This window comes from Bison bison, unplaced genomic scaffold (genome assembly GCF_000754665.1).
Source record: "Bison bison bison isolate TAMUID 2011002044 unplaced genomic scaffold, Bison_UMD1.0 scf7180017864485, whole genome shotgun sequence".
NCBI lineage: Eukaryota > Metazoa > Chordata > Mammalia > Artiodactyla > Bovidae > Bison > Bison bison.
The window spans coordinates 7,614,664-7,641,413 of NW_011495045.1; positions in this window are offsets into that span (position 1 = coordinate 7,614,664).

Here is a 26,750-nt window from a genome sequence, read left to right on the forward strand (position 1 = left end):
TTTCACTATGCTCTGCTGCTGCTAAGTCACTTCAGTCATGTCCGACTCTGTGCGACCCCATAGTCTGCAGCCCACCAGGCTCCCTCGTCCATGGGATTTTCCAGGCAAAAGCAGTGGAGTGGGGTGCCATTGCCTTTTCCGAAGGCACTATGCTCAGTAAATCTTTAGTCCAGTTTTCTGTTGATGGGTGGAGCTGTGTTCCCTCCTGGCTATACCTGGGGCAAACTATGGTGGAGGTAATGAAGATAATGGTGGCTCAGATGGTAAAGCATCTGTCTACAATGCGAGAGACCCGGGTTCGAGTCCTGGGTTGGGAAGATCCCCTGGAGAAGGAAATGGCAATCCACTCCAGTACTACTGTCTGGAAAAGCCCATGGACAAAGGAGCCTGGTAGGCTACAGTGTAAGGGGTCCCAAAGAGTCAGACACGACTGAGCGACTTCACTTTCAATGAAGATAATGGAGACCTCCTTCGAAAGATCCCATGCATATACTGCTAGACTCAGTGCCCCCAGCCCTGCAGCAGGCCACCACCGACCCACGCCTCCACTGGAGACTCCTGGACACTACAGGCAAGTCTGGGTCAGTCTATTGTGGTGACACTGCTCCTTTCTCCTGTGTCCTGGTGCACACAAGGTTCTGTGTGTGCCCTCCAAGAGTCTATTTCCCAGTCCTGGGTTGTCCCAGAGCACAGGAAAAACCATAGCCTTGACTAGACGGACCTTTGCTGGCAAAGTAATGCCTCTGCTTTTTAATATGATGTCTAGGTTGGTCATAAATTTTCTTCCAAGGAACAAGCATCTTTTAATTGCATGGCTGAAGGCACCATCTGCAGTGATTTTGGAGCCCCCGCAAAATAAAGCAAGCCACGGTTTCCCCATCTATTTGCCACAAAGTGATGGGACTAGATGCCATGATCTTAGTTTTCTGAATGTTGAGCTTTAAGTCAATTTTTTCACTCCCCTCTTTCACTTTCATCAAGAGGCCCTTTAGTTCTCCTTCACTTTCTGCCATAAGGGTGGTGTCATCTGCATATCTGAGGTTATTGATATTTCTCTTGGCAATCTTGATTTCAGCTTGTGTTTCATCCAACCCAGCGTTTCTCATGATGTACTCTACATATAAGTTAAATAAGCAGGGTGACAATATATAGCTTTGATGTACTCCTTTCCCTATTTGGAACCAATCTGTTGTTCCATGTCCAGTTCTAACTGTTGCTTCCTACCTGCATACAGATTTCTCAAGAGGCAGATCAGGTCGTCTGGTATTCCCATCTCTTTCAGAATTTTCCACACTTTGTGGTGATCCACACAGTAGTGATCCACAAAAGGCTTTGGCATAGTCAATAAAGCAGAAGTAGATGTTTTTCTGGAACTCTCTTGCTTTTTCTATGATCCAACGGATGTTGGCAATTTGATCTCTGGTTCCTCTGCCTTTTCTAAATCCAGCTTGAACATCTGGAAATTCACGGTTCACGTGTTGTTGAAGCCTGGCTTGGAGAATTTTGAGCATTACTTTACTAGCATGTGAGATGAGTGCGATTGTGCAGTAGTTTGAGCATTCTTTGGCATTACCTTTTTTTGGGATTGGGATGAAAACTGACCTTTTCCAGTCCTGTGGCCACTGTTGAGTTTTCCAAATTTGCTGGTATATTGAGTGCAGCACTTTCACAGCATCATCTTTTAGGATTTGAAATAGCTCAACTGGAATTCCATCACCTCCACTAGCTTTGTTCGTAGTGATGCTTTCTAAGGCCTACTTGACTTCACATTCCAGGATGTCTGGCTCTAGGTCAGTGATAACACCATCGTGATTATCTGGGTCGTGAAGATCTTTTTTGTATAGTTCTTCTATATATTCTTGCCACCTCTTCTTAACATCTTCTGCTTCTGTTAGGTCCCTACCATTTCTGTCCTTTATTGGGCCCATCTTTGTCTGAAATGTTCCCTTGATATCTCTAATTTTCTTGAAGATATCCACAAGAGAAAACTCTACACATGGACATCACCAGATGGCCAACACCGAAATCAGATTGTTTATATTCTTTGCTGCCAAAGATGGAGAACTGTAAACAGTCAGCAAAAACAAGACCGGGAGCTGACTGTGGCTCAGATCATGAACTCCTTGTTGCCAAATTCAGACTTAAGTTAAAGAAAGTGGGGAAAACCACTAGACCATTCAGGTATGACCTAAATCAAATCCCTTATGATTATACAGGGCCATCCTCAGTACCAGTGACTGGATTTTCCTGCTGGCTCAGATGATAAAGCGTCTGCCTACAATGCGGGAGACCTGGGTTCAATCCCTGGGTCGGGAATATCCCCTGGAGAAGGAAATGGCAACCCACTCCAGTACTCTTGCCTGAAGAATCCCATAGATGGAGGAGCCTGGTGGGCTACAGTCCATGGGGTCGCAAAGAGTTGGACAGGACTGAGCGACTTCACTTTCACTATGCTATTGCTGCTGCTAAGTCGCTTCAGTCGTGTCTGACTCTGTGCAGCCTACCAGGCTCCCCCGTCCCTGGGATTCTCCAGGCAAGAACACTGGGGTGGGTTGCCATTTCCTTCTCCAATGCATGAAAGTGGAAAGTGAAAGTGAAGTCGCTCAGTCGTGTCCGACTTTTAGCGACCCCATGGACTTCAGCCCACCAGACTCCTCTGTCCATGGGATTTTCCAGGCAAAAGCACTGGAGTGGGGTGCCATTGCCTTCTCCGAAGGCACTATGTTCAGTCAATCGTGAATCCAGTTTTCTGTTGATGGGTGGAGCTGTGTTCCCTCCCAACTATTTACCTGGGGTAAACTATGGTGGAGGTAATGAAGATAAAGAAGGGCTCAGACAGTAAGGCGTCTGTCTACAATGCGGGAGACCCGGGTTCGAGCCCTGGGTTGGGAAGATCCCCTGGAGAAGGAAATGGCAATCCACTCCAGTACTATTGCCTGGAAAATCCCATGGACAGAGGATCCTGGTAGGCTACAGTCTAAGGGGTCGAAAAGAGTCAGACACGACTGAGTGACTTCACTTTCAATGAAGATAATGGAGACCTCCTTCAAAAGATCCCATGCATGTACTTCTGGACTCAGTGCCCCCAAGCCTGCAGCAGGTCACCACCCACACACACCTCCACTGGAAACTCCTGGACACCCACAGGCAAGTCTGGGTCAGTCTGTTGTGGGGACACTGCTCCTTTCTCCTGTGTCCTGGTGCACACAAGGTTCTGTCTGTGCCCTCCAAGAGTCTTTTTCCCAGTCCTGTGTAAGTTCTGGCAGCTCTATGCCAGGGTTAATGGTGACTTCCTCCAAGAGGGCTTATGCCATACTCAAGTCTGCTGTACCCAGAGCCCCTCTTCCTGTGGCAGTCCACTGCTGACCCGTACCTCCACAGGAGACGCTCAAGCACAGTTCTGTCTCAGTCTCTGTGGGGTCCCTGGGTCTTGGTGCACACGAGGTTTGTTTGAGCCCACTGCTTGCTCTGGCACTGTGCAGCCGGCAATGAAGGACTGACACAAATTGTCCTAACTTTTTTTAATCTATCTTATTTTTCTTGCTTTTATGAACCTCACTGTGGGTATGGTCCTCCTAGCATTCCATGATGATTCTAGATCTGTACCTTTTCTTATGTTGCTTCTACCTGAAATACCGCATTCAGTTCAGTTCGGTTCAGTCGCTCAGCATGTCCGACTCTTTGCGACCCCATGAATCGCAGCAGGCCAGGCCTCCCTGTCCATCACCAACTCCCGGAGTTCACTCAGACTCAACGTCCATCGAGTCAGTGATGCCATCCAGCCATCTCATCCTCTGTCGTCCCCTTCTCGTCCTGCCCCCAATACCTTCTTATTTTCATTATAAAAACTGAAATCCTTTCTAAGAGTTTTAAATCTTCTCAGTTCTCTTCCATGAATATTCTCATTTATCTTCCTACTTTTTAATCTTCTTACTTTTTCTATATGGTAGCTTGAGTTGTCTCAAGTTAATACTTGATTTGTCTGTGTTTTGGTGTTAACAGATGTATGATCTTAGAGGTCAAGACAGTATATTGTCCTTTTGGATATCATAATGCAGTGTTTCCTGCATTGTGGGTTCCTAATTACCATTTATTGGTTGATGATTTATTAGTATGTAAATTATCTTGGAACCAACCTTATATTCCTGAAGTATTTAATATTATTTGCATGCCAGAGATCTGAGCTGATGATGACTTCAGAACTAGGTATGAAAATTGATTATTAAAAAATGACTGCAAAAATACAAATATACCACGTGGTGGCACCAAAGACACATCATTATTTTTGCAGACTTTGTATTTTACTTCTACCGGAAATTATAATTACCCTATTAGCACATAGAAAAATATTTTTAATATCCAGCTGATATTTAAGCTCAGTAGAGTGTTATTGGATGAGCATTTCTTAGTATAGAAACATTCAAAAAGATCTTTGTAAATCTTTACTTGAATTTATTTACAAAAGATGTCTTTAAGTTCTAGAATTCTTCTATATTGTTTTGAAATCAGATTCCTCTTCCTTCACCATCTTATCCCTTTCTACCTAAAATTTCATGAGCATTAGAAGCTGTTCTTGACATTTGGGTTTTGGGATGGAGGTCATTGGTGGCTCACAGGACATTATATTCTGTAGAATGTGGACCTATACAAATTCCAGCTGTTGATGGTACGTGCAGTTCTTTTGCAGACAGGCTTCTTAGGCATGTTGCCTAAGTTTAATTTCCATGTGTAAAGTCATACTTAAAATATGTAAACTGAAACAGCTGTTAGTCCTCTGAGAATGCACTTGATGCACAGAAGAACAGTTCCCTAGCCTCTCATTCCACCCCCACGTTATTTTGAAACCCTTTTGAATAGGAAAGGGCGTTTTGGAGAGCCATCTAGTGTCTTTGACCCCATTAGTGAGTAGCAGTTTATTTCTGGGAAACCATTGCACCAAATAAATGTTGGATTTTGCTTTAAACTCCTTCCTTGATAACCATAGGATTTCCTCTCCTTCTGTGTAAGCTTTGCTTATTCTTTACTTAGAAAAATATTCACTACTAGTACAAGTTTTCTTAAACCCAAACTAAATCTCACTGTATTAGCATTTAGTAATAGCTCTGACCTTTTATTTTCCTAAAGGTTGGCAGTATTAAAGGCAGATTTTTGTGCAACACCTATGTACCTTTTCATTGCTGTGGTATTTAAGTACTGTATTTAAAAGTATTCTAATATCTGGTTTATGTTGATGATTGCTTATAGAGTTCTAGCCACACAGAATTTGTGCTTCTAATTGTTTCCCCCTCAAGGGTAGTTATTAGTTATTAACTACTTTTGTTTTGCTTTTAATTTATTTCTTCTTCCCCCGCTCCCATTTCTCTTTTCAAAGATAATTGTTACAGGCCTAGCTCAGGTTTGTGTGTGTGTGTGTGTGTGTGTGTTAGTCACTTAGTCATGTCCAACTGTTTGCAGCCCCATGGACTGTAACCCACCAGACTCCTCTGTCTATGGAATTCTCTAGGTCAGATTACTGGAGTGGATGGGGAGAGAGATGGGAGGGAGATTCAAAAGGGAGAGGATATATGTATACCTATCGCTGATTCATGTTGAGGTTTGATAGAAAACAACAAAATTCGGTAAAGCAATTATACTTCAATAAAAAAATAAACTAAAAAAAAAAAAAGAATACTGGAGTGGTTTGCCATTTCCTTCTCCATGGGACCTTTCCAAGCCAGGGATCGAACCTGGGTCTCCTGCATTGAAGGTGGATTATTTACCAACTGAGGTACCAGGGAAGCAAGATGGGAGGCTTAAACAGGGTTAAGACAGATCCTTTTCTTAAGGAACATTCAATATAACAGGAAAGAAGCACAGATTAGTGGTGCTGGGAAAAGTGGTCATCTACGTGTAAAAGAATGAACCTAGAATACTTTTTAACACCGTACACAAAAATAAACTGAAAATGGATTAAAGACCTAAATGTAAGACCAGAAACTATAAAACTCTTAGAGGAAAACACAGGCAGAACACTCTGACATAAATAACAGCAAGATCCTCTATGACCCCCCTCCCAGAGTAATGAAAGAAAGACAAAAATAAATAAGTGGGGCCTCATTAAACTTAAACGCTTTTGCACAACAAAGGAAACTATAAGTAAGGTGAGAAGACAGCACTCAGAATGGGAGAAAATAATATCAACAAAACAACTGACAATTAATCTCCAAAATATACAAGCAGCTTATGTAGCTCCGTACCAGAAAAATGAACTCCCCAATCAAAATGTGGGCAAAAGAGTTAAACAGACATTTCTCCAAAGAAGACATACAGTTCGCTAATAAACACGTGAAAAGATGCTCAGCGTCACTCATTATTAGAGAAATGCAAATCAAAACCACAACGAGATGTCATTTCACACCAGTCAGAATGGCCATACATCAAAAAGTCTACAAACAATAAATGCTGGAGATGGTGTGGAGGAAAGGGAACCCTCTTACACTGTTGGTGGGAATGCAAACTCGTACAGCCACTATGGAGAACAGTGTGGAGATTCCTTAGAAAACTGGGAATAGCACTGCCATACAACCCAGCAATCTCACTGCTGGGCATACACCCCAAGGAAACCAGAACTGAGACACATGTACCCCAGTGTTCATTGCAGCACTGTTTACAATAGCCAGGACATGGAAGCAACCTAGATGTCCACTGGAAGATGAATGGATAAGAAAGCTGTGGTACATATACACAATGGAATATTACCCAGCTATAAAAAAAAGTGCATTTGAGTCAGTTCTAATGAGGTGGATGAAACTGGAGCCTGTTCTACAAAGTGAAATAAGTCAGAAAGAGAAAGACAAATACTGTACATTAGCATATATATGGCATTTAGAAAGATGATGCCAGCGATTCTACATGCAGGATATCAAAGGAGACACAGATGTAAAGAACAGACTTTTGGACTCTGTGGGAGAAGGCGAGGATGGGATGGTTTGGAGAATAGCATTGAAACATGTGTATTATCATATGTAAACTAGATGAGCGCAAGTTCAATGCATGAAGCAGGGCACCCAAAGCCAGTGCTCTGGGACAACCCAGAGGGATATGGTTTGAAGGGAGATGGGGGCGGTTCAGGATGAGGGGGACACATGTATACCTGTGGCCAATTCATGTTGATGTATGGCAAAAACCATTGCAATATTGTAAAGTAATTATCCTCTAATTAAAATAAATTAATTAATTAAAAAAATTTTTCTGACCACACAGAAGAGCCAACAACATAAGCTAGGGTAAATGAAGAAGACTTTATCAAGGAGATGTTATTGGAGGTAAGTGTTGAATGATAGAAGGAATTTCTCTAGGCAGTGAAGGGTAAAGCAGATTTTTGAGGCAGCAGAATGGAATGAGCACTAGGGTGATGGGTTTGTGGACATAGGACTCATTTGGTTTTCTTTCAGATACATGGAAGGATAGGTGGTGAGAAAGAACAGAAAGGAAAGGAGATTCCCTGGGGTCCAGTGGTTAGGACTGTCCTTCCACTCACTGGCAGATGCCTGGATTCACTCCCTAGTCGGGGTACTCTATAAGCCCCATGGTATGGCCAAACAAACAAAAGAGAACAAAAATCCAAAAAGAAAATGCCCCCAAATGCCTGCACTACTTGGTGCTACCCCTTCCCCTCACAAAAAAAGAGAATTGAAAAGAAGAGTGAGACTAGATTTATTTTTACTTAAAGGTTTGGAAATATAAATGCAAAATTTTTTAAAATAAAAAATTTGAGATTATAATTGTAAAGTTTTGATATATGTTTTGACTTATGAAAAGTTTTGATTTATGTTATTTTAAGGTGATAATATATGACTGTTTTTTGCATAGTAAATATTTAATAGGTTTCATAACAGCTGATGTTCTTAAAGTTAGTGGTTCTATGTGAACCAGTAAAATACATCATTGACTAAAAATTTATGCAATTCCAGGTATATTCATATATTTTTGCTTTGTTAAGTAAACATAAAAAAGCATCGTTGAATTTGTCATTGTATTTAATCAAGTCTATAGATATTTAGCTTCTAGATTAAAAAATGAAGCTTTAGTGAAAAGTGTGTCTAATGCATTTGTAGACTTATAATGTAGAAAAGTTAGTCGCACAAGTGAGTTAGTCGCTCACTTGTGTCTGACCCTTTGTGACCCCATGGACTGTAGCCCGCCAAGCTCCTCTGTCCATGGGATTCTCCAGGCAAGAAAACTGGCATGGTTGCCATACCCTTCTCCAGAGGATCTTCCCGACCCAAGGATCAAACCCCAGCATCCTGCGTTGCAGGCAGATTCTTTACCATCTGAGCCACCAGGGAAATCCGTTCTTATGAAACATATGTATAATTATATTTTTGTGTTGGTAATTGATAATTTAGCCTTTATTAATGGCCGCAAAGAGTCGGACACAACTGAGCGAATGAACTGAACTGAACTGAACGGCCAACTTAGATGGCTAAATGATAGCTCTCATGTATATTAAATGTAACAGAAATAACAATTCTCTGGATAGTGTTTTCCTCACAAAAACAAATTCAAAATGAATGTGGAGAAACATATTCAAACAATAAATTCTATGCTATTTTTGTCGAGCTAGCTTTTAGAATCATTGAGAGATGTTTCAGGAGCTCTGTGTTTCTTTGATACATAATGCTGTTTTACTATTTCTATAAAAATAAGTTAAATTTCCCTAATTCTGGTTTTAGTATTTGTTTTATTCTCAAATATGCATCTTTTGGTCTTGCCATTATAGTCTATAGTTGCATGGAACTAGATGGTGTTATTTATTGGGATGTATGTGGATATTGGAATCTGCCCTGAAAGTATTTTATGTATATTATTTTTCTACTGGAACAGCATAAAACATACTTCTAATTTAAGAGAGAATCATTCATATTGCTCTCTTACATTTAATGCCTGATATTGAACTTGCTCTTTTTTTCAGCCTGAATTATAGTTCTAAAACAAATAGATTCTTAGTACTTTATTTTCCATTTTAAAGTTTCCCTCAAACTGTGGTTAGGGAGTGGACAGAAAACTATTATGACATTCTGTATGTTTTCTAGTCTGTTTGAGAGACCATAAACGGTAAAACTTCAGTAGTTTCATTTATGGAAGTCAATTGAAAAAAATAATGGCCTAGTAATTTAGTCACAAATTCAGTCTTATAAAAGGGTGTTACAGAGATGGTATTTTTATTTTAATATTAAAACAATTCTATTTTCAGAGTAACGTTAATAGTTTTTAAGGAATTAAGTCATAGTTTTAATCTGAATTTTTCCAGTGACTTAAGGTTTCCCACTTCACCTCCCAATTAGTAGAATGTAAATCTCATTTCCAGATCTTCTTCAGAAAGTATTAAGGAGAAACTAGAGCTAATTTCCTTGTTTCATTAATCTCGTGCACAATATTGTAAGATGAACAGTGCTAACTGAGCAGTTAAACTTGCATTTCTGATTGACTAGGGCATATATCCTGCATTGAGGGAGTATAAAAAAAATCAATAAAATGTAAGGGTATTTCTATAATTCTGTGAGCAGAATCTATCTTGTGTCATTTTGTGAGTGTAATTTTCTGTTGAAACAAAGAAATACTGGTGACTTTCAGAAAGAAGTTTTACTAAACAAGAGTAAATGCCATGAAGTGAAAATTTTATAAACACAGCATCAAATAAGAGTGGATGCATGCTATTTTTCAAGTGAAAGACTGTAGTTATAAAAACTTAAGCTTCTGAAGTACTCAGACCTTCAGTTATTTTATTTTCCTTTGATTGCTTCCAACCTGGACTTCCACAACCAAAGTAAAGAGGACCAGTTGAATAAATGATCCAGTTCGTTACATCAAAACATCTGAAAGATTTATAAATATTCCTGGATAACTCAGGATAATATGATTAAATGATTATGTCTGAATTTACATGGAGTACCTTTCATCCCTATATTTCACTGTGGTTCAGATCTACGTGAGGTCAAAGGAATAGCAGAGATGGTGATTGTTTCTTGTATGGCTTCTATCTAGTGTTTCGAAAGATGATTCAAAGTAAGACCAGTGATAAAAAGATAAATCAGTGTATCTGAATAATTTTTATTATATTCCAATGCCTATTGATATAAAAGTTCCTATTTACTTTTTGAGATGTAATTGACTTGTAACATTGGGTACATTTAAAATGTGCAGTGTGATTGGATACATTTATATTATATTCCAATTTAAAGAATGACTATTAAGAGTCACTGTGGTCACTGAATTATGTACTCTGGGTTGCTTTCCTTCTTAGGCTTTATATCCTTTTATCAGACCAGTATTAAGAATTGATAGCCACAGAATTTTTTAAGAACAGCTTCATTAAGGTATAATAGACAAATAAAGTATATATATTTAAGGTGATGTTTTTGATAGTCACACATGTTTTTCTGAGTCAAATTTGAATAAAATATGTCAAGTCTATTTACATAATAATGCTTTGTACTTTGTTTTGACATCACACCATTGAGAGGCAAAAGCAAAACTGTGCACATGTCCGCACACTCTAATTTGTAATACAATGGGCAGCATATGAATGTCTGTGAGACTGAGTTAATTTTCCTTGAGTTTCAGCTTTAGCTGTTGCCTCTTATTTCAAATAAGTATTAGTATTACTTTTACTCAGATTTGTGTTTACTCACCTTTATCCTTCACTCAGAAAGAACGTTGGCTTCCTCGATTGGAATCAATCCCTTGTGCTAAATAATTGACTAGATAATAAGCACATTTTTTACAATTCCAGGCTTTAGAGTGGATTTCATCTTGATCAGCAAATTGAGCACACGGTGGCCAGGTAAACAGAACCAGTCTTGAACAGTCTTAACGTACTCTACTTTCTCCATCCAAAATACTGTGTCCATCCTCAGTGAAAGATCTTTAATCTGCCATCACAGGATTTGGAGTTTATGTTGCTATTACTAGAAAGGCAACTCTAATATTTTTTTTCCTCCAGAAAATGAAAGACAGAACTCATTTCCTGACTATATGTCTTAAAGCGAAGAAAATGGAGCCTGTCTTTGCTCAGTGCAGTAGTGCTAGTAAAGAAGTGTTGCCTTGCGGCAGTGTTCCTGCAAGATCATTTATTTGTTGCTTTAGAAAGAAATTCTGTTTCCATTAAAATTATGTCTCTGGGTAGGTGATTCATAAGCAGGGGACCTGGAAGTGGATTCAGTCTCTTGAGCCTATTTGCATTCTTAATCATACACAGCTGCTGAGTTGATGGAGGATTTTAGACGTTTCAAAGCAGAAAAAATCTTACCTTCTTCAATTAAAATGTTACATCATGGTCCATTAAACCAATACCAAGCAACATAATACCTTAGAAAACTAAGTTTTGGAGAAGGTGACTATCCCATTCAATATATGGAGAACCTCTTTTTAGGTATTTGAATTGGCTTTTAGTACATAATGATACAAAACAGCTGTAGCTATGTTTTGAGTGGTATAAAGATTCCACTTCACCTCCTTATTCTTACACTTTTCAGGCTCAAGGCAAAGGATTTAAAAACTTTTCAGTTTCTTTTCATCATGCATTTCCTACAATTATTTGCCTTTTTAACTAAATAAACTTTTATAAAGAACCTTTTACAGAAATGGAGTTTGAATGCTGCGTGCTCACTTGTGTCCAACTTTTTGACACCATGCTCTGTAGCCCACCAGGCTCATTTGAAAGTTTACTTGAAGCAAAATAACCTAAAAATGATTGAAAAATATAATCATTTTCTTGACAATTTAGTGTAATCTTAAAGCATCTTCCTATAGGATAGCTATTAATAAACTTTCAAATGCATTTTCTTCTGGGGAAGAACTTGGCCAGCACAGACAATACAAGTTAAGACATGTTCAACAGATATTTGGGTTGAAGCAGGCAAACTAATTATACTTCTTTTCTCTTTGGATTTACAGGAAGTTATCCAGTTTCTTTAACCCCTATAAATTATAGCTCCATCTTTCTTGCTTTTGTGATGATTTGTCTATGGGCTCTTTGTCTGAATAATATTGAGATCTTACATCATCATTGATGAATTTCCCACACCTTAGAAACAGTGTTAACGAATTAATAGCTTTTTCTTGGCAACTTGTATTTGAATAACATCATGCACAAGTGCTTTTTAATATATAGGCAATCCAGTATAAACCAATTTTCAAGCAGTTTTCCTAGTCACATGGCTAGAGGTTAGAGTTGGGTCAATCACGTTTAATTATGGAACTTTTTCTGTACTGAAATTTTCTTCCAATATCTCAAGGAGTACATTTTCTTGTGATGCTTAAGAAGGGGAATGAACTTGATTTTAGACTAAGGAAAAATGCAAGGATAATATTGTAATTTGTGCAGGAAATAGGCACTAAAACTAATTTTTAAGGTTTTAGCAATATGTGCTTTTTTGATGGCCTTGGATATTTCCGAACATAGCTATTAGTAGTGTGAGATAAAATTATTTCAACAGTGCAGTCTACCATGTCTTCATTTTATTTGTGAAATATATTGTTACCAAAAAGTACAGTGTTTTAGGAGAAATATATCTTAAAAAGCACTAATTCTGTGTTTATAGAAGTATAGCTTAAAAATTACAATGGGATTGAAATTAAAATTGGCAATTTCCAACACATTATTGTTAACAGATTTTATTTGTTACATTGAACTTTTTTCTTTAATTAGTAATTCATTTTTTAAAAGACATAACATTAGCACCTAGAAATATGAAAATTAATTACTGTTTGTGAATATACTTTGATCTTAGCTGAAATAAGTTATCTGCATATTTCCTCTTAATCATTGTATGATGTGGTTGCAAATGCTCTAGAAAGAACTAAGCTATTCATATTCATTGCTTTGAAAATAAATTAAGAATTTCAAATGATGCAACAAGTTAATTTATTAGTCCAAAAAATAGTTCCTAAAGGGCCATAAGTATTGACTAAGTTTTGGTAGTAGTTTTAGAAGTTATCAAAGAAACCTTGGGACAGCAGAGATTTTTGACTCAAATGCACTATAGTTCTACATCAGGTTCATGCTTATAGATACCCAGCTGGTTTTATATGCACTGTGAGCATGAAATGATGTGCAAGCGTTTGTCTGTTTTAATTTAGCACAGTATATACGTTATACTTTAACCAGGTTCTTTTGGGTTTCTATTTCCTGTCTATTGCCTCCCCACTGGCCAATATGTAGAACGTTCTATAGAGTGCAATAATCTTAAATTCTGTGACACTAAACTTTGTTAAAGGGTAATTTAATTGCAAATGAATATCCTATGTCTTTTTTTTTTTTTTGGTGTGTGTTTCTTTTTATTCATTTCTATTCAATTAATTTGAATATTTTCTAGTTAGTAATAAATATATTGATGCTGCTGCTAAGTCACTCTAGTAGTGTCTGACTCTGTGGGACCCCATAGATGGCAGCCCACCAGGCTCTCCCGTCCCTGGGATTCTCCAGGCAAGAACACTGGAGTGGGTTGCCATTTCCTTCTCCAATGCATGAAAGTGAAAAGTGAAAGTGAAGTTGCTCAGTCGTATCTGACTCTTAACGACCCCATGGACCGCAGCCTACCAGGCTCCTCCATCCATGGGATTTTCCAGGCAAGAGTACTGGAGTGGAGTGCCATTGCCTTCTCTGAAATATATTGATAAAAATGGCTAATACTTATAGAGAAACCTCCTGTATGCCAGCAGATTTTGCTGGATTGTCTGATTTATTTCTCACAGTTAACCTATAAAGTAGATACAGTTATTATCATTTTGTAGGCAAGAAAACTGAGACACACAGATATTAAATAATTCATCCAAAATTGTATACTTAGCAAATGGCAGAACCAATGTTTGTATCCAGACGATCTGTCTCCAGAGCCTTTGCTTAGGCTCTGTTAATAGGAAAAAATTGAAAGGAAGTAAATATTTGATAATTAAATTAGTGTGAATCACCTGTGTTCTTAGACACAAAACATAAACAAGAAAAGCAAGTAATTTGGCTTAAAATAAAACAGTTTGTAAAAAGCAGAACACTCAAGTTCTACATTTCTTTTTAGAATTTCTTTTGGATAAAAAAGGCAGTACATACATGTAAATGAAAAACCAGACATTTAACAAAAATTGCAAATAACTATAATCCATCTGAAAAACACTGTTAGTACAAATACTATATCTCTGTAGGGCTTCTCAAGTGGCTCAGTGGCAAAGAATCTGCCTGCCAATACAAGAGACATGGGTTCGATCTCTGGGTTGGGAAGAAATCTGGAGAGAAAGTGGCAACCCTCTCTGGTACTCTTGCCTGGAAAATCCCATGGACAGAGGAGCCTGGTGGGCTACAGTCCATACTGTTGCCAAGAATCAGACATGACTGAGCACACATGTACATATCTCTTTAGATACTCTATATGTATATATTTTATATATTATTGACGTTTTACAAATATAGAACCTTGCCATGTATGTTTTATAATTTGCAGTATTTTCTCAAACATTTCATTATGTCAGAACAGCTCAGACTGATACATAAACTTGGCCAACTTAGGATAATGTGGTTAATTGTTTGTGTTAATCTTTAACTGGAGTGCCTTTCATTACTGCACACCATTGTGGTTCTATTCTACATGAGATCAAGATGGTGATTGTATCTTATATGGAAGATAATTAGATGAATTTTTATATCTACTATACCTCTATTAACTAATTAGATTGTTTCAATTTTATTATAGTAAAAAGTGTGATTAATTACTAAAATATATATGAAAACATCTAAAAATGCAAAACACTTTAATATACTTAAAGTGTTATAAAACTTTATGCAGATATGCAGATGACACCACCCTTATGGCAGAAAGCAAAGAGGAACTAAAGAGCCTTTTGATGAAAGTGAAAGAGGAGAGTGAAAAAGTTGGCTTAAAATTGAGCATTCAAAAAACTAAGATCATGGCATCTGGTCCCATCACTTTACGGCAAATAGATGGAGAAACATTGGAAACAGTGACAGACTTTATTGTTTTAGGCTCCAAAATCACTAAGATGGTTACTGCAGCCATGAAATTAAAAGACACTTGTTCCTTGGAAGAAAAGCTATGACCAGCCTAGATAGCATATTAAAAAGGAGAGACATTACCTTGCTGACAAAGGTCCATCTAGTCAAAGCTGTGGTTTTTCCAGGAGTTATGTATGGATGTGAGAGTTGGACTATAAAGAAAGCTGAGTGCTGAAGAATTGATGCTTTTGAACTGTGGTGCTGGAGAAGACTCTTGAGAGTCCCTTGGACTGCAAGGAGATCCAGCCAGTCCATCCTAAAGGAGATCTGTCCTGAATATTCATTGGAAGGACTGATGCTGCAGCTGAAGCTCCATTACTTTGGCCACCTGATGCAAGGAGCTGACTCATTGGAAAAGGCGCTGATGCTGGGAAAGACTGAAGGCAGGAGGAGAATGGGACAACAGAGGATGCGATCGTTGGATGGCATCACCAAGTCAATGGACGTGAATTTGAGCAAGCTTTGGGAGATGGTGAAGGACAGGAAGCCTGGTGTTCTGCAGTCCATGGGGTCACAAAGAGTTGGACATGACTGAGTGACTGAAAAACAACAAAAAGTATTATAAAAGTTTTATAACAAGCACATACACAATTTGGGGATATTTATTTTATTCCAAAGAGTTCTTTCACCCAAATTATTGTATCTCTAAGCTTGGTTTCCATCTTGCTTTTGAAATTATATGCTAATTATGGACCTTGTATCTATGAGACATAGTTGTGGAGAAAGAGGGGGAGGGGAAGCCCATTTCTTTCTACTATACTAGTGGTTTCCAAATTTACTGCATGTACCCTAGTGGGGTACTCAACCAAAGAAAGAAAATTTTAGAAAGGTGCAAACTGAGAATGCTGCTGCTGCTGCTAAGTCGCTTCAGTCATGTCTGACTCTGAGCGACCCCATAGACGGCAGCCTACCAGGCTCCCCCGTCCCTGGGATTCTCCAGGCAAGAGTACTGAGTGGGGTGCCATTGCCTTCTCCGAACTGTGAATGAGAGAGGTTTAAATAATCTGAGATCACACACTAGCTTTTTCATCTAGTATACTTACTATTGGGCTTTCCTCGTGGCTCAGCAGTAAAGAATCCTCCTGCCAATGCAGAAGACACAGGCTCAATCCTTGGGTCAGAGAGATCCCCTGGAGAAGGAAATGGCAACACATTCCAATTTTCTTGCCTGGGAAATCCCATGGACAGAGCAGCCTGGCGGCCTATAGTTCATGGGTTGCAAAAGAGTCAGAAACGAGTTAGTGACTAAACAACAGCAACATTTACCATTAAGAACATATCTATACATTTCTTAAATTTGAAAGAGTTTAATAAAGCTTCCCTGATGGCTCAGATGGTGAAGAATCTGCCTGCAATGCCGGAGACCTAGGTTCTATCCCTGGGTTGGGGAAAATCCTCTGGAGTAGGGAATGACAACCCACTTCAGTATTCTTGCCTGAAGAATTCCATGGACGGAAGAGCCTGGATGGAAGAGCCTGGCAAGCTACAGTCTATTGGGTAGAAAAGAGTCAGACATGCCTGAGCTACTAACACACACAAAGCTGATACCAGTAAGAAATTGGGACCAAATGGTAATAAAGTATCTTATAGCAGGACAAAATATCAAAAAGAGATATTTGAGTATATTTCTCACTCAAATATCCTAATTCCTATCTAGTAGATGTTTTATATATATTCTTTGTTACTAGTATATTCTAAATGCCAACAAAACAGCAACAAAAACATGTAGCTACCACTTTTCATGCAAAATTATGAAGTTAACCAATAACCTCTTAAGAATGGCATTCTATACTACCTTTGCTCAACTTTTACTTAGAGATGTGTACTATCAGCTATTATTTTCCTAAAACTGTTAATTAAAACAAATAATTTAGTAGTGACAAGAAATTCCAAGTTGCATCTGGCATCTCTAAGATAAAAACCGAAGGAGAACTTTTGGAGCTTATTGATACTTTTATTGTGTGTGTGATGAAGAACAAGCATTCACCTAGAAGTGGATTGGGAAAATAGAAGAGAAGAGACTAAAGTTTGGTCTACAAATTGTAATGTAAAATTGGAACTATTAATTGATGAACATTCTTTCATTGCTTTCCAGCTTATATCTACATTATGCTTTTCTTTATAAATTCATTTCATTCTAATTCATTATGTAAAAATGATCATTGTTCATAGAGTCATGAAAAGTATGGAAAAATCTTAAGTGATGTTAAAAGGTGTTCAAAAAAGTATGACATAGAACTTGTCTTAGGCATTTTTGGATAGTTTCTCATCATTTATTTAAATTAAATTGTTTTTGTAGTGTTAAAGTGGAAGTAATTTTATTGACTTTGAAATTCTTTTTAGATGATCATGCTTATGATGACTCAAATTTTCCTGGTACCTTTTTAATTTAAAGAACTTTGTGGAACCTTCAATAACAAGCATTGTACTCTAAGAGAATAACAAATTCTGGAGCTGCTATAAACCATCTCATGAAAAGACAAACCTAAAATGAGTGACTAAAATAAAGTGTGTAAATCAAGACGAATTACTGTTCAGTGTAGTTTAGAGTAGGTTCAGTGTCATGAACAAAATGTGACTATCTGGGATGGGAACCATTTTTAATTAGGTATTCTGTATGGAGAAGGAAATGGCAACCCACTCCAGTGTTCTTCCCTGGAGAATCCCAGGGACGGGGGAGCCTGGTGGGCTGCCGTCCATGGGGTCACACAGAGTCGGACACTACTGAAGCGACTTAGCAGCAGCAGCAGCTTTCTGTGAGCGTCATCTCACTTTTTTGAATACCTTCCCCCTACCACCTTGACTCTCAATCTTTGTGCCTTTATAAGCCTGTGAAAGAGGAAAATATTTTATGAGTCTCTGACTTTGTCATGTGATTAGTTTGCTGAGTTTGCTTTGTTATAACAGAATACCTTAGACTAGGTGGCTTAAACAGCAAACCTGTATATCTCACAGTTTCGGAGGCTGAAATTTGAGATCAGTATGCCAGCATGGTTGGATTCTTGGTTGAAGGTCCTCTTCCTGGTTTTCGGACAACCATCTTCTCATTGTATTTTCATATGGCAGAGACCAGAGAGGGGAACCAAGTTCTCTTGTCTCTCTTTATGAGGGCACCAATACCATCATGTGGATTTCATACTCATGACCTAATTACTTCCTAATGGTTCCATCTCCAAATAATATCACATTGGGGATTAGGAGTTTCAACATAAATTAATAAAATTTGGGGGCGGGGCATGATCATCTCATCGATCACATAACCCTTCCATGCTTATTTGTATTTTAAAGAACATTTGTATGAAGAACCTTAAAGGAATTTTTTTTTAGAATCTTCTTGATATTCTTAGTCTTATCACATAAATATCTCTCTTAGAGAATCACCTTCTGCAGCTGCTTTAAGCTTGACGTTGTCCAGGAACAACTTAACTTTTCCGCAAGAGGGATAAACCTTTGAAAAAAAAAAAGCATAGCAATGACTAGTAGCAATTATAAGGATTGGTTGCTTTTCAATTTTTGCTTTATTAAGGCTTGCTTATTGGTTGCTTGTGATTGGGAGGTGTGCCCAAGAGGAGGCCTAACATAGCTTCTGATTAATATAGTTCAGCAGAGGGAACTTGCCTACTCAGCATGGGGAAATGTAAAAAATATGGCTGAGAAGGAGCTAAAATTAGGTGGACAGAATGTCTTTTCATGCATGAACAGCAGGCAGGCAGTGTGGAGCTGGTGTGTGGTGAAGGCCCTGCATGTCTTGAAGAGTCAAATAATATTTCTTGCCCCTGTAACTGAGAAATATTGAGGGAATTTTGCATAAAAGTTCATTTCTTTTGGCATTCTAGGAATGGCAGACCAAAGAGAAGCTATAAGAATGGAGGGGTCAGACCTGGTTATTAAAAGAACCACTTATCACTTTATGACTAATGTTTTTTGGTAGATTAGGAGTTTGTTTGTATCACTGTTGTCCAGGGGAATCCAACTTCAAATCTCTCTGCTATAAACAACATTCCTTAAACCATGAACCCATCCAATCAACCATCAGACATTATACAGATGCTGCTTTGACAATGACTCACATTCCCTTTCTGGGTGGAAATGAAAGTCTTATAAAATTTAAGCAGATAGTTAGACTAGAAAGATAGGTCTCTGTAGTTCTAGCCAGTGTTTAAGCTGATAAAATAGTTTAAAAGTGAATTAATAGGACTGTGTAAAACCTTTAAAATATGAAAATTTTCATTTACTATAAAATAGCATGTTGTCTAATCCTATTTTGTTATTAGTTTTATTTCAATTTACAATTAATGTTATGAATAAACATCAATGTTGCCAGACCCAAGGCTGGAAAATCATAGTACCTTTACACACAGGGAGTGAAGTCCCAGCTGGAACCAACTTCTTTTTGTATTTTTCTGTAAAAAAATTTGGAAGATTTAAAAAATGTGTCCCAAATGTGGGAGACTGTGAGTTCCAGTTCTACCACACATATGGTGCTAAATTGGCATTGCTAATTGGGAGCAAATGGGACTTATTTTAGTCTATTTATTCTTACAATTATATTTCTCATTTGTGGTAGAGTTCTGTGTAACAAACAGGAGTAATAAGACTACAAGGGCAACCCAGATGTAACTAGTATACAGTACCCCACTTCCTTTTTTTTTGATAGATAGATAGATGTGGCATGTCTTAAATTAATTCCCCTTGCTTGATGACAGTACTCTCAAGGTAGGTGCTTAAGCTGTTCAGGTGAGCAAATAATTTATGACCAGACCAAATACAAAGAGAGGATGCTAAACAAAGCTTCTGAGCAGGGCTAGAAAGTAGTTGCTGCTTCAAATGATTCCCAGCAGATTGGGCCACATGAAAAGTGAGATTTATTGTTGCTAATGACTCCTACTAACACTGCAGTGAGTTCTCACTCTGTCTTACCCCTTCCTTCCCCCCCACTCTGCTGCACGGCTTGGTCCAAGAGGTTTATAGTCTGGAAGAGATGGGAGGGAGGGGGACTACTCTCCTGGTGGTAAACTCAGATGGTTTGCTTCTTTAGATCAGGAAATGTGGAAGCACATTGGTCTTGTAAAGTTGAAGGACCAAGGAAGACACAGTCTTTACCATGAGAGGTAGGAAAATGCAAACCCTGATTTTGTCTTTTAAGAGTTAAAAAAGAGGGAGAGACAATCATTCGATATGAATGTTGAAGTTTGAGACAACCAAGAGCACAGGGGCACAATACCTGGACTGTTGAGGGTATGGTCAAAGTCAGTATGACATTTTTGAGGAAGTATTTCCTGACTTTTTTACATGAATTTCTAGTTCTGTTGGAATCCCAAGATCTATCAACAGAGTTGTAAACAAACTCTGTCTTGGTACTGCATTGGTTTTTCACATTTGCAGATTTTTCTTTCCAGGTTTATGTGGAATTTTGAGTGGTTGAATCAAACTCAGTGCCTAACTTTTAAGACATAACCTGATACATAAAAGTGGTTCTGTACTTTCCAATATTAAATTTTCTCAAATTATTTTGTTTTTAAAATGGGAATAAAGGAATATTATAATGTACTGACATGACAAGGGAATTTTTAATAAAAATTAAGCTAATATCTCCAGAGAAGGCAATGGCACCCCACTCCAGCACTCTTGCCTGGAAAATCCCATGGACGGAGGAACCTGATGGGCTGCAGTCCATGGGGTTGTGAAGAGTTGGACACACTGAGCAACCTCACTTTCACTTTTCACTTTCATGCATTGGAGAAGGAAATGGCAACTCACTCCACTGTTCTTGCCTGGAGAATCCCAGGGACGGGGGAGCCTGGTGGGCTGCCGTCTATGAGGTCGTACAGAGTTGGACACGACTGAAGCGACTTAGCAGCAGTAGTAGCAAGCTAATATCTCAGCTGAGCATCAATAACTTACATGGACTAGTTATGTAATGGGGACACCATTTCCACATGATGAAACTTAGTAACATTGAGATGTATAATTAATGTGAGGAAAATATATCTGTTTAAATGGAAAAATTAGGGACCTATTAGCAGTAGCATCAACACGTTATATCACCCCAGTCATCCTAGTTCTGCTTTTTGTGACCCTGAACCGTCAGCCTTTGTCTAAGGAGCCACCAGATTTGTTACTTTTGTGAAATGAGAGAAACAGGTTATCATTTAAAGTTTGTCATCATCAGTGGGATGATAGCCACAAATCAGGGATGTTCTCCATAATTCTCACTGTCATGCAGCCTAGGAACTTTTTCAGCTCTAAACTGAACATCCTGCAGAGCATGTCTGTCAGATGTTGTATATAGAACACAGGAACCTCCATTTCAGATCTAAACCTCAATCCATCTTAAAAGATCCAGCCAAATTTGAGTCTTAGAGCATTTGTTACTTTCAGAGTAGTTTTTTTAAAAAAAAATCTTTGAAAATAGCAACCACCAATTTTGCTATTGACTTAACCTTTTAAGCCAACTTTAATAAACTCACATTTAAACTAAACAGACTTGACCAAAAGGAAAACTTTATTACTTTAAGAAATTAACTTCTATTAATACAGTGAGTATCTTACCCCCAGGTGATGGTTTCAGAGCATGGCATTAGTTCAGTTTTAATGAATTCCAAAAATCAATTACCAGTGCTTTATTAATTTGTTATAAATGGATCAATTTGTTAAATAAATCCAGGAAATGGCTTCCAAGTACTGAATACCTAATCTTTTTTTTTTCTTGTATTCATTTAGACTGTAAAGAAGAGACTGCAGTTGGAAACTGGTTATTTAGATCATTAAACAATCTTGGATATAGGTGAGCATAGTCCATACCACATGCTCTTGTGACCTTTGAGAGCAAGGCAGCCAAGAGTAAGTATTTGGATAGCTTATTATCCCAATATTTTATGCCTGATTTTTCTGTCTGTAACCCTTAGCTCTTAACCTTATTTCCCCCCTTCCTCTATTCCAACCCCATGGCCCTGCTTTGCTAGGCAGCAGCAGCAAGATTTGACTTTATTCACATTAATTCTAACTTGTCTTCTGTTCCCTTCTTTTGGGGATTTTTCTCCATTAGGACACGTGGACAGTCAAGTTTACCTTTACTCTTTGATCCGGCAGAAGTTTTGCTCAAATTTGGTAGTTTCAATCATCTTGACATTTTAACTAAAAATAAATATTTTATTTACTAGATCTGTTTTTGTCCTTCTGTAAACCATTTTGGTGACTCTTGAGTCATACCACATACTTACATTCTGCTGTGACTATGCGTATTTTAGCTTGAAGGACCAAGCCATCTGGGTATGTGCTATTGTGGTCTGTGCTGGTGAGTTTCTAGGCCTGGGGTTGCTAAGCTGGTGAACCTGTAGTTAAGCACAGAATGATCCTCTGGGGACACATTTTACAACATTATGCTTTATTTAGGCAATGTTTTGGGCTGGAATTTACAGATTTGGGGCATGCCCTGGAGAACCAGGAGGTCCATAAGAGTTCACATCTGTTCCGTGGCTCTGTCGTCTTGTTCATTCGAATAGATAGACCGGTTTGTCTCCACTGATGAAGGTGTTTTCACAATTCAAAATACTTCACAGTATTTCCAGGTTTCATGAAATTTAATGAGAGACAAAATGTGTTGATGAAATCTAGCTTCTTAATGCAATAATATCTTCTTTTCAGTTTTCAGATATATTTAGAATTACTGAAAACTTATTAATGTTGGTAGGTCACTAGAAGTTAAAATTTCCCAGTTGCAGTCATCTTCAGTTCAGATTGGAATAGCAGTTGTTTTCATTAATGATCCAGTTAATGATCACAGTATGTATGTGTTTGAGGTGTGAGGATTAGGAGGTCTAGCTGATTGTATTTTCTTCTCCTGAGGAGTCAGCAATAATGTCACAGACCCTTTACAAATTTTGAGCAGATTGTACTTGGTTGTAAAGCCAAATTGTGTTTTCCAACCTAAAACTTATAGACTTTTATAAATATTGTACTGGCAGTAAGGATTTGGGCATTCTAAAGACACCAGATCAGATAAATTCTCTGAGGGAAAAGGTAAGAAATCTTGGAAAAAATTCCTAGAATCTTTTCCAATTTGTCCATAATGATTTCATTTAAAAGTTTATTTTTATAGTATGATGAATAAAATGTTTCCATATTTGAGTTTCCATATTTCTCTCGGCATGTTACTTCCCAAAAGTAATTTATTAAAAACTCTTTTAAAATACCATAAAACTATCATAGATCTAAAGGACTAGATCTGATAGACAGAGTGCCTGATGAACTATGGACAGAGGTTCATGACATTGTATAGGAGACAGGGAGCAAGACCATCCCCAACAAAAAGAAATGCAAAAAAGCAAAATTGCTGTCTGAGGAGGCCTTACAAATAGCTGTGAAAAGAAGAGAAGCCAAAAGCAAAGGAGAAAAGGAAAGATACCCATTTGAATGCAGACTTCCAAAGAATAGCAAGGAGAGATAAGAAAGCCTTCCTCAGTGATCAGTGCAAAGAAATAGAGGAAAACAATAGAATGGGAAAGACTAGAGATCTCTTCAAGAAAATTAGACATACCAAGGGAACATTTCACACAAAGATGAGCTCAGTAAAGGACAGAAATGGTATGGACCTGACAGAAGCAGAAGATATTAAGAAGAGGTAGCAAGAATACACAGAAGAACTGTACAAAAAAGATCTTCACAACCCAGATAATCACGATGGTATGATCACTCACCTAGAACCAGACATCCTGGAATGTGAAGTCAAGTGAGCCTTAGGAAGCATCACTATGAACAAAGCTAGTGGAGGTGATGGAATTCCAGTTGAGCTATTTCAAATCCTGGGAGATGATGCTGTGAAAATGCTGCACTCAATATGCCAGCAAATTTGGAACATGCAGCAGTGGCCACAGGGCTGAAAAGATCAGTTTTCATTCCAATCCCTAAGAAGGCAATGCCAAAGAATGCTCAAACTACCGCACAATTGCACTCATCTCACATGCTAGTAAAGTAATGCTCAAAGTTCTCCAAGCCAGGCTTCAATAATACATGAACCGTGAACTTCCAGATGTGCACGCTGGTTTTAGAAAAGGCAGAGAAACCAGAGATCAAATTGCCAACCTCTGTTGGATCATCAAAAAAAGCAAGAGAGTTTCAGAAAAACATCTATTTCTGCTTTATTGACTATGCCAAAGCCTTTGACTGTGTGGATCACAGTAAACTGTGGAAAATTCTCAAGAGTTGGGAATACCAGACCACCACCTGACCTGCCTCTTGAGAAATCTGTATGCACGTCAGGAAGCAATGATTAGAATTGGACATAGAACAACAGACTGGTTCCAAATAGGATAAGGAGTACATCAAGGCTGTATATTTAACCTTATTATTTAACTTATATTATTATTTAACTGTATATTTAACCCTGCTTATTTAACTTATATGCAGAGTACATCATGAGAAATGCTGGGCTGGGTGAAGCACAAGCTGGAATCAAGATTGCTGGGAGAAATATCAATAACCTCAGATATGCAGATGACACTACCCTTATGGCAGAAAGTGAAGAACTAAAGAGCCTCTTGATGAAAGTGAAAGAGGAGAGTGAAAAAGTTGGCTTAAAGCTCAACATTCAGAAAACAAAGATCATAGCATCCCGTCCCTTCACTTCATGGCAAATAGATGGGGAAACAGTGGAAACAGTGACAGACTTTATTTTTTGGGCTCCAAAATCACTGCAGATGGTGACTTCAGCCATGAAATTAAAAGATGCTTGCTCCTTGGAAGAAAACTTATGACCAACCTAGATAGCATATTGAAAAGCAGAGACGTTACTTTGCCAAGAAAGATCCATCTAGTCAAGGCTATGGTTTTTCCAGTAGTCATGAATGGATGTGAGAGTTGGACAATAAAGCTTAGCGCCAAAGAGTTGATGCTTTTGAACTGTGGTGTTGGAGAAGACTCTTGAGAATCCCTTGAACTGCAAGGAGATCCAACCAGTCCATCCTAAAGGAAATCAGTCCTGAATATTCATTGGAAGGACTGATTCTGAAGCTGAAACTCCAATACTTTGACCACTTGATGTGAAGAGCTGACTCATTTGAAAAGACCCTGATGCAGGGAAAGATTGAAGGCAAGAGGAGAAGTGGACAACAGAGGATGAGATGGTTGGATGGCATCATGGACTCAATGGACCTGAGTTTGAGTAAGCTCCTGGAGTTGGTGATGGACAGGGAGGCCTGGCGTGCTGCAGTCTATGGGGTCACAAAGAATTGAACAGGACTGAACAATTGAACTGAACTGATCATAGAGTCATAGAATGTAGAGCCAGATGATATCTGATTGACAATATTTGATCATAGCTATTCCATGTAGCTTAAGATAGGATATTAGGTATTTTTTTGGTAGTTCTTTCATTCATATTTCCTGGGATCAGATTGCCTAAGGCACTGGAGATAATCTTATACTCTGTTGATTAGTACCAGTGCCTAGAATATAAAATGTCCTGTAAAATGTCTGTAGAATGGATGAATGAGAGAATGAATGGAACGTAGGATGTATATACCAGATAGAGTGAAGTGCTGCTCTCTGTTTAGCATTACTCTTACTTAATTACATGAAAACAAAGGGAGCATAATTGCCTTTCAGTTGGTGAATGTACTAGGTTCCTAGTTCTTGATTTAGTTTTCTTCCTCCTTTAGCCTCCTATACCTATAATCTATTGTTTACAGAACAGTGACTTTTATTTTTATATTATTATTTTTAATTGGAGTATAGTTGCTTTACAGTGTTCTTGTAGTTTCTGCTGTACAGCAAAGTAAATCTGTCATATACATATATCCCCTCTTCCATGGATTTCCTTCTCATTTAGGTCACCACACAGCACTGAGTAGAGTTTCCATGCTATACAGTCAGTTCTCATTAGTTAGCTATTTTATATAAAATGGTATTAGTTATGGAGAAGGGAATGGCAACCCACTCCAGTACTCTTGCCTGGAAAATCACGTGGATGGAGGAGCCTGGAAGGCTGCAGTCCATGGGGTCGCACAGAGTCAGACACGACTGAAGTGACTTAGCAGCAGCAGCAGCAATATTAGTTATCTTTTTTATACATAGTACTGTATATATGCCAGTCCCAGTCCCCCAATCAATCCCCCAAACTCCTTGCCCCCTGATATTCAGACATTTATTCTGTAGAAAACAGTGACTTTTAAAAAACATAAATAATATAATGTCACACTTATGTTTTGAATTCTTCTAATTTTCAATGTAGCTAGTACAAAATTCAACCATTTATCATGACCTATGAATACATGTTTAGTTTGATACTTACCCAAACATATCCAATCTCATCTTCCGTGGCTCTTTTCCACTTTGGTCACATTGTGTCTCGTTCTCTTTGTAGCTGGTTTCCACCTTAGGACTGCTACCCCTGCCTGAAAGGCAGACCTTTGCATACCTGGCTTCTCTCCAGTATATAGTTTTCACCAAAAGTCATCATTGCAAAGAGGTCTGTCTTGACTAGTCACCTATTTCGGAACCTCCTTTAGCACTTCCTGCCAGGTCACTCTATTTTCATAGAGCAGTAATTACTTTATGATATTATCTCCTAGGAGAGCCATCTTTATGCTGTGTCCTCACTGTCTAGAACAGGAGCTGGCACAGGCTGAATGCTGTTTTTTAAGTTGTTTAAATGCTGTTTTTTTTTTTTTTTTAAGTTGAAGTATATGAACATGTGTGGATGTGA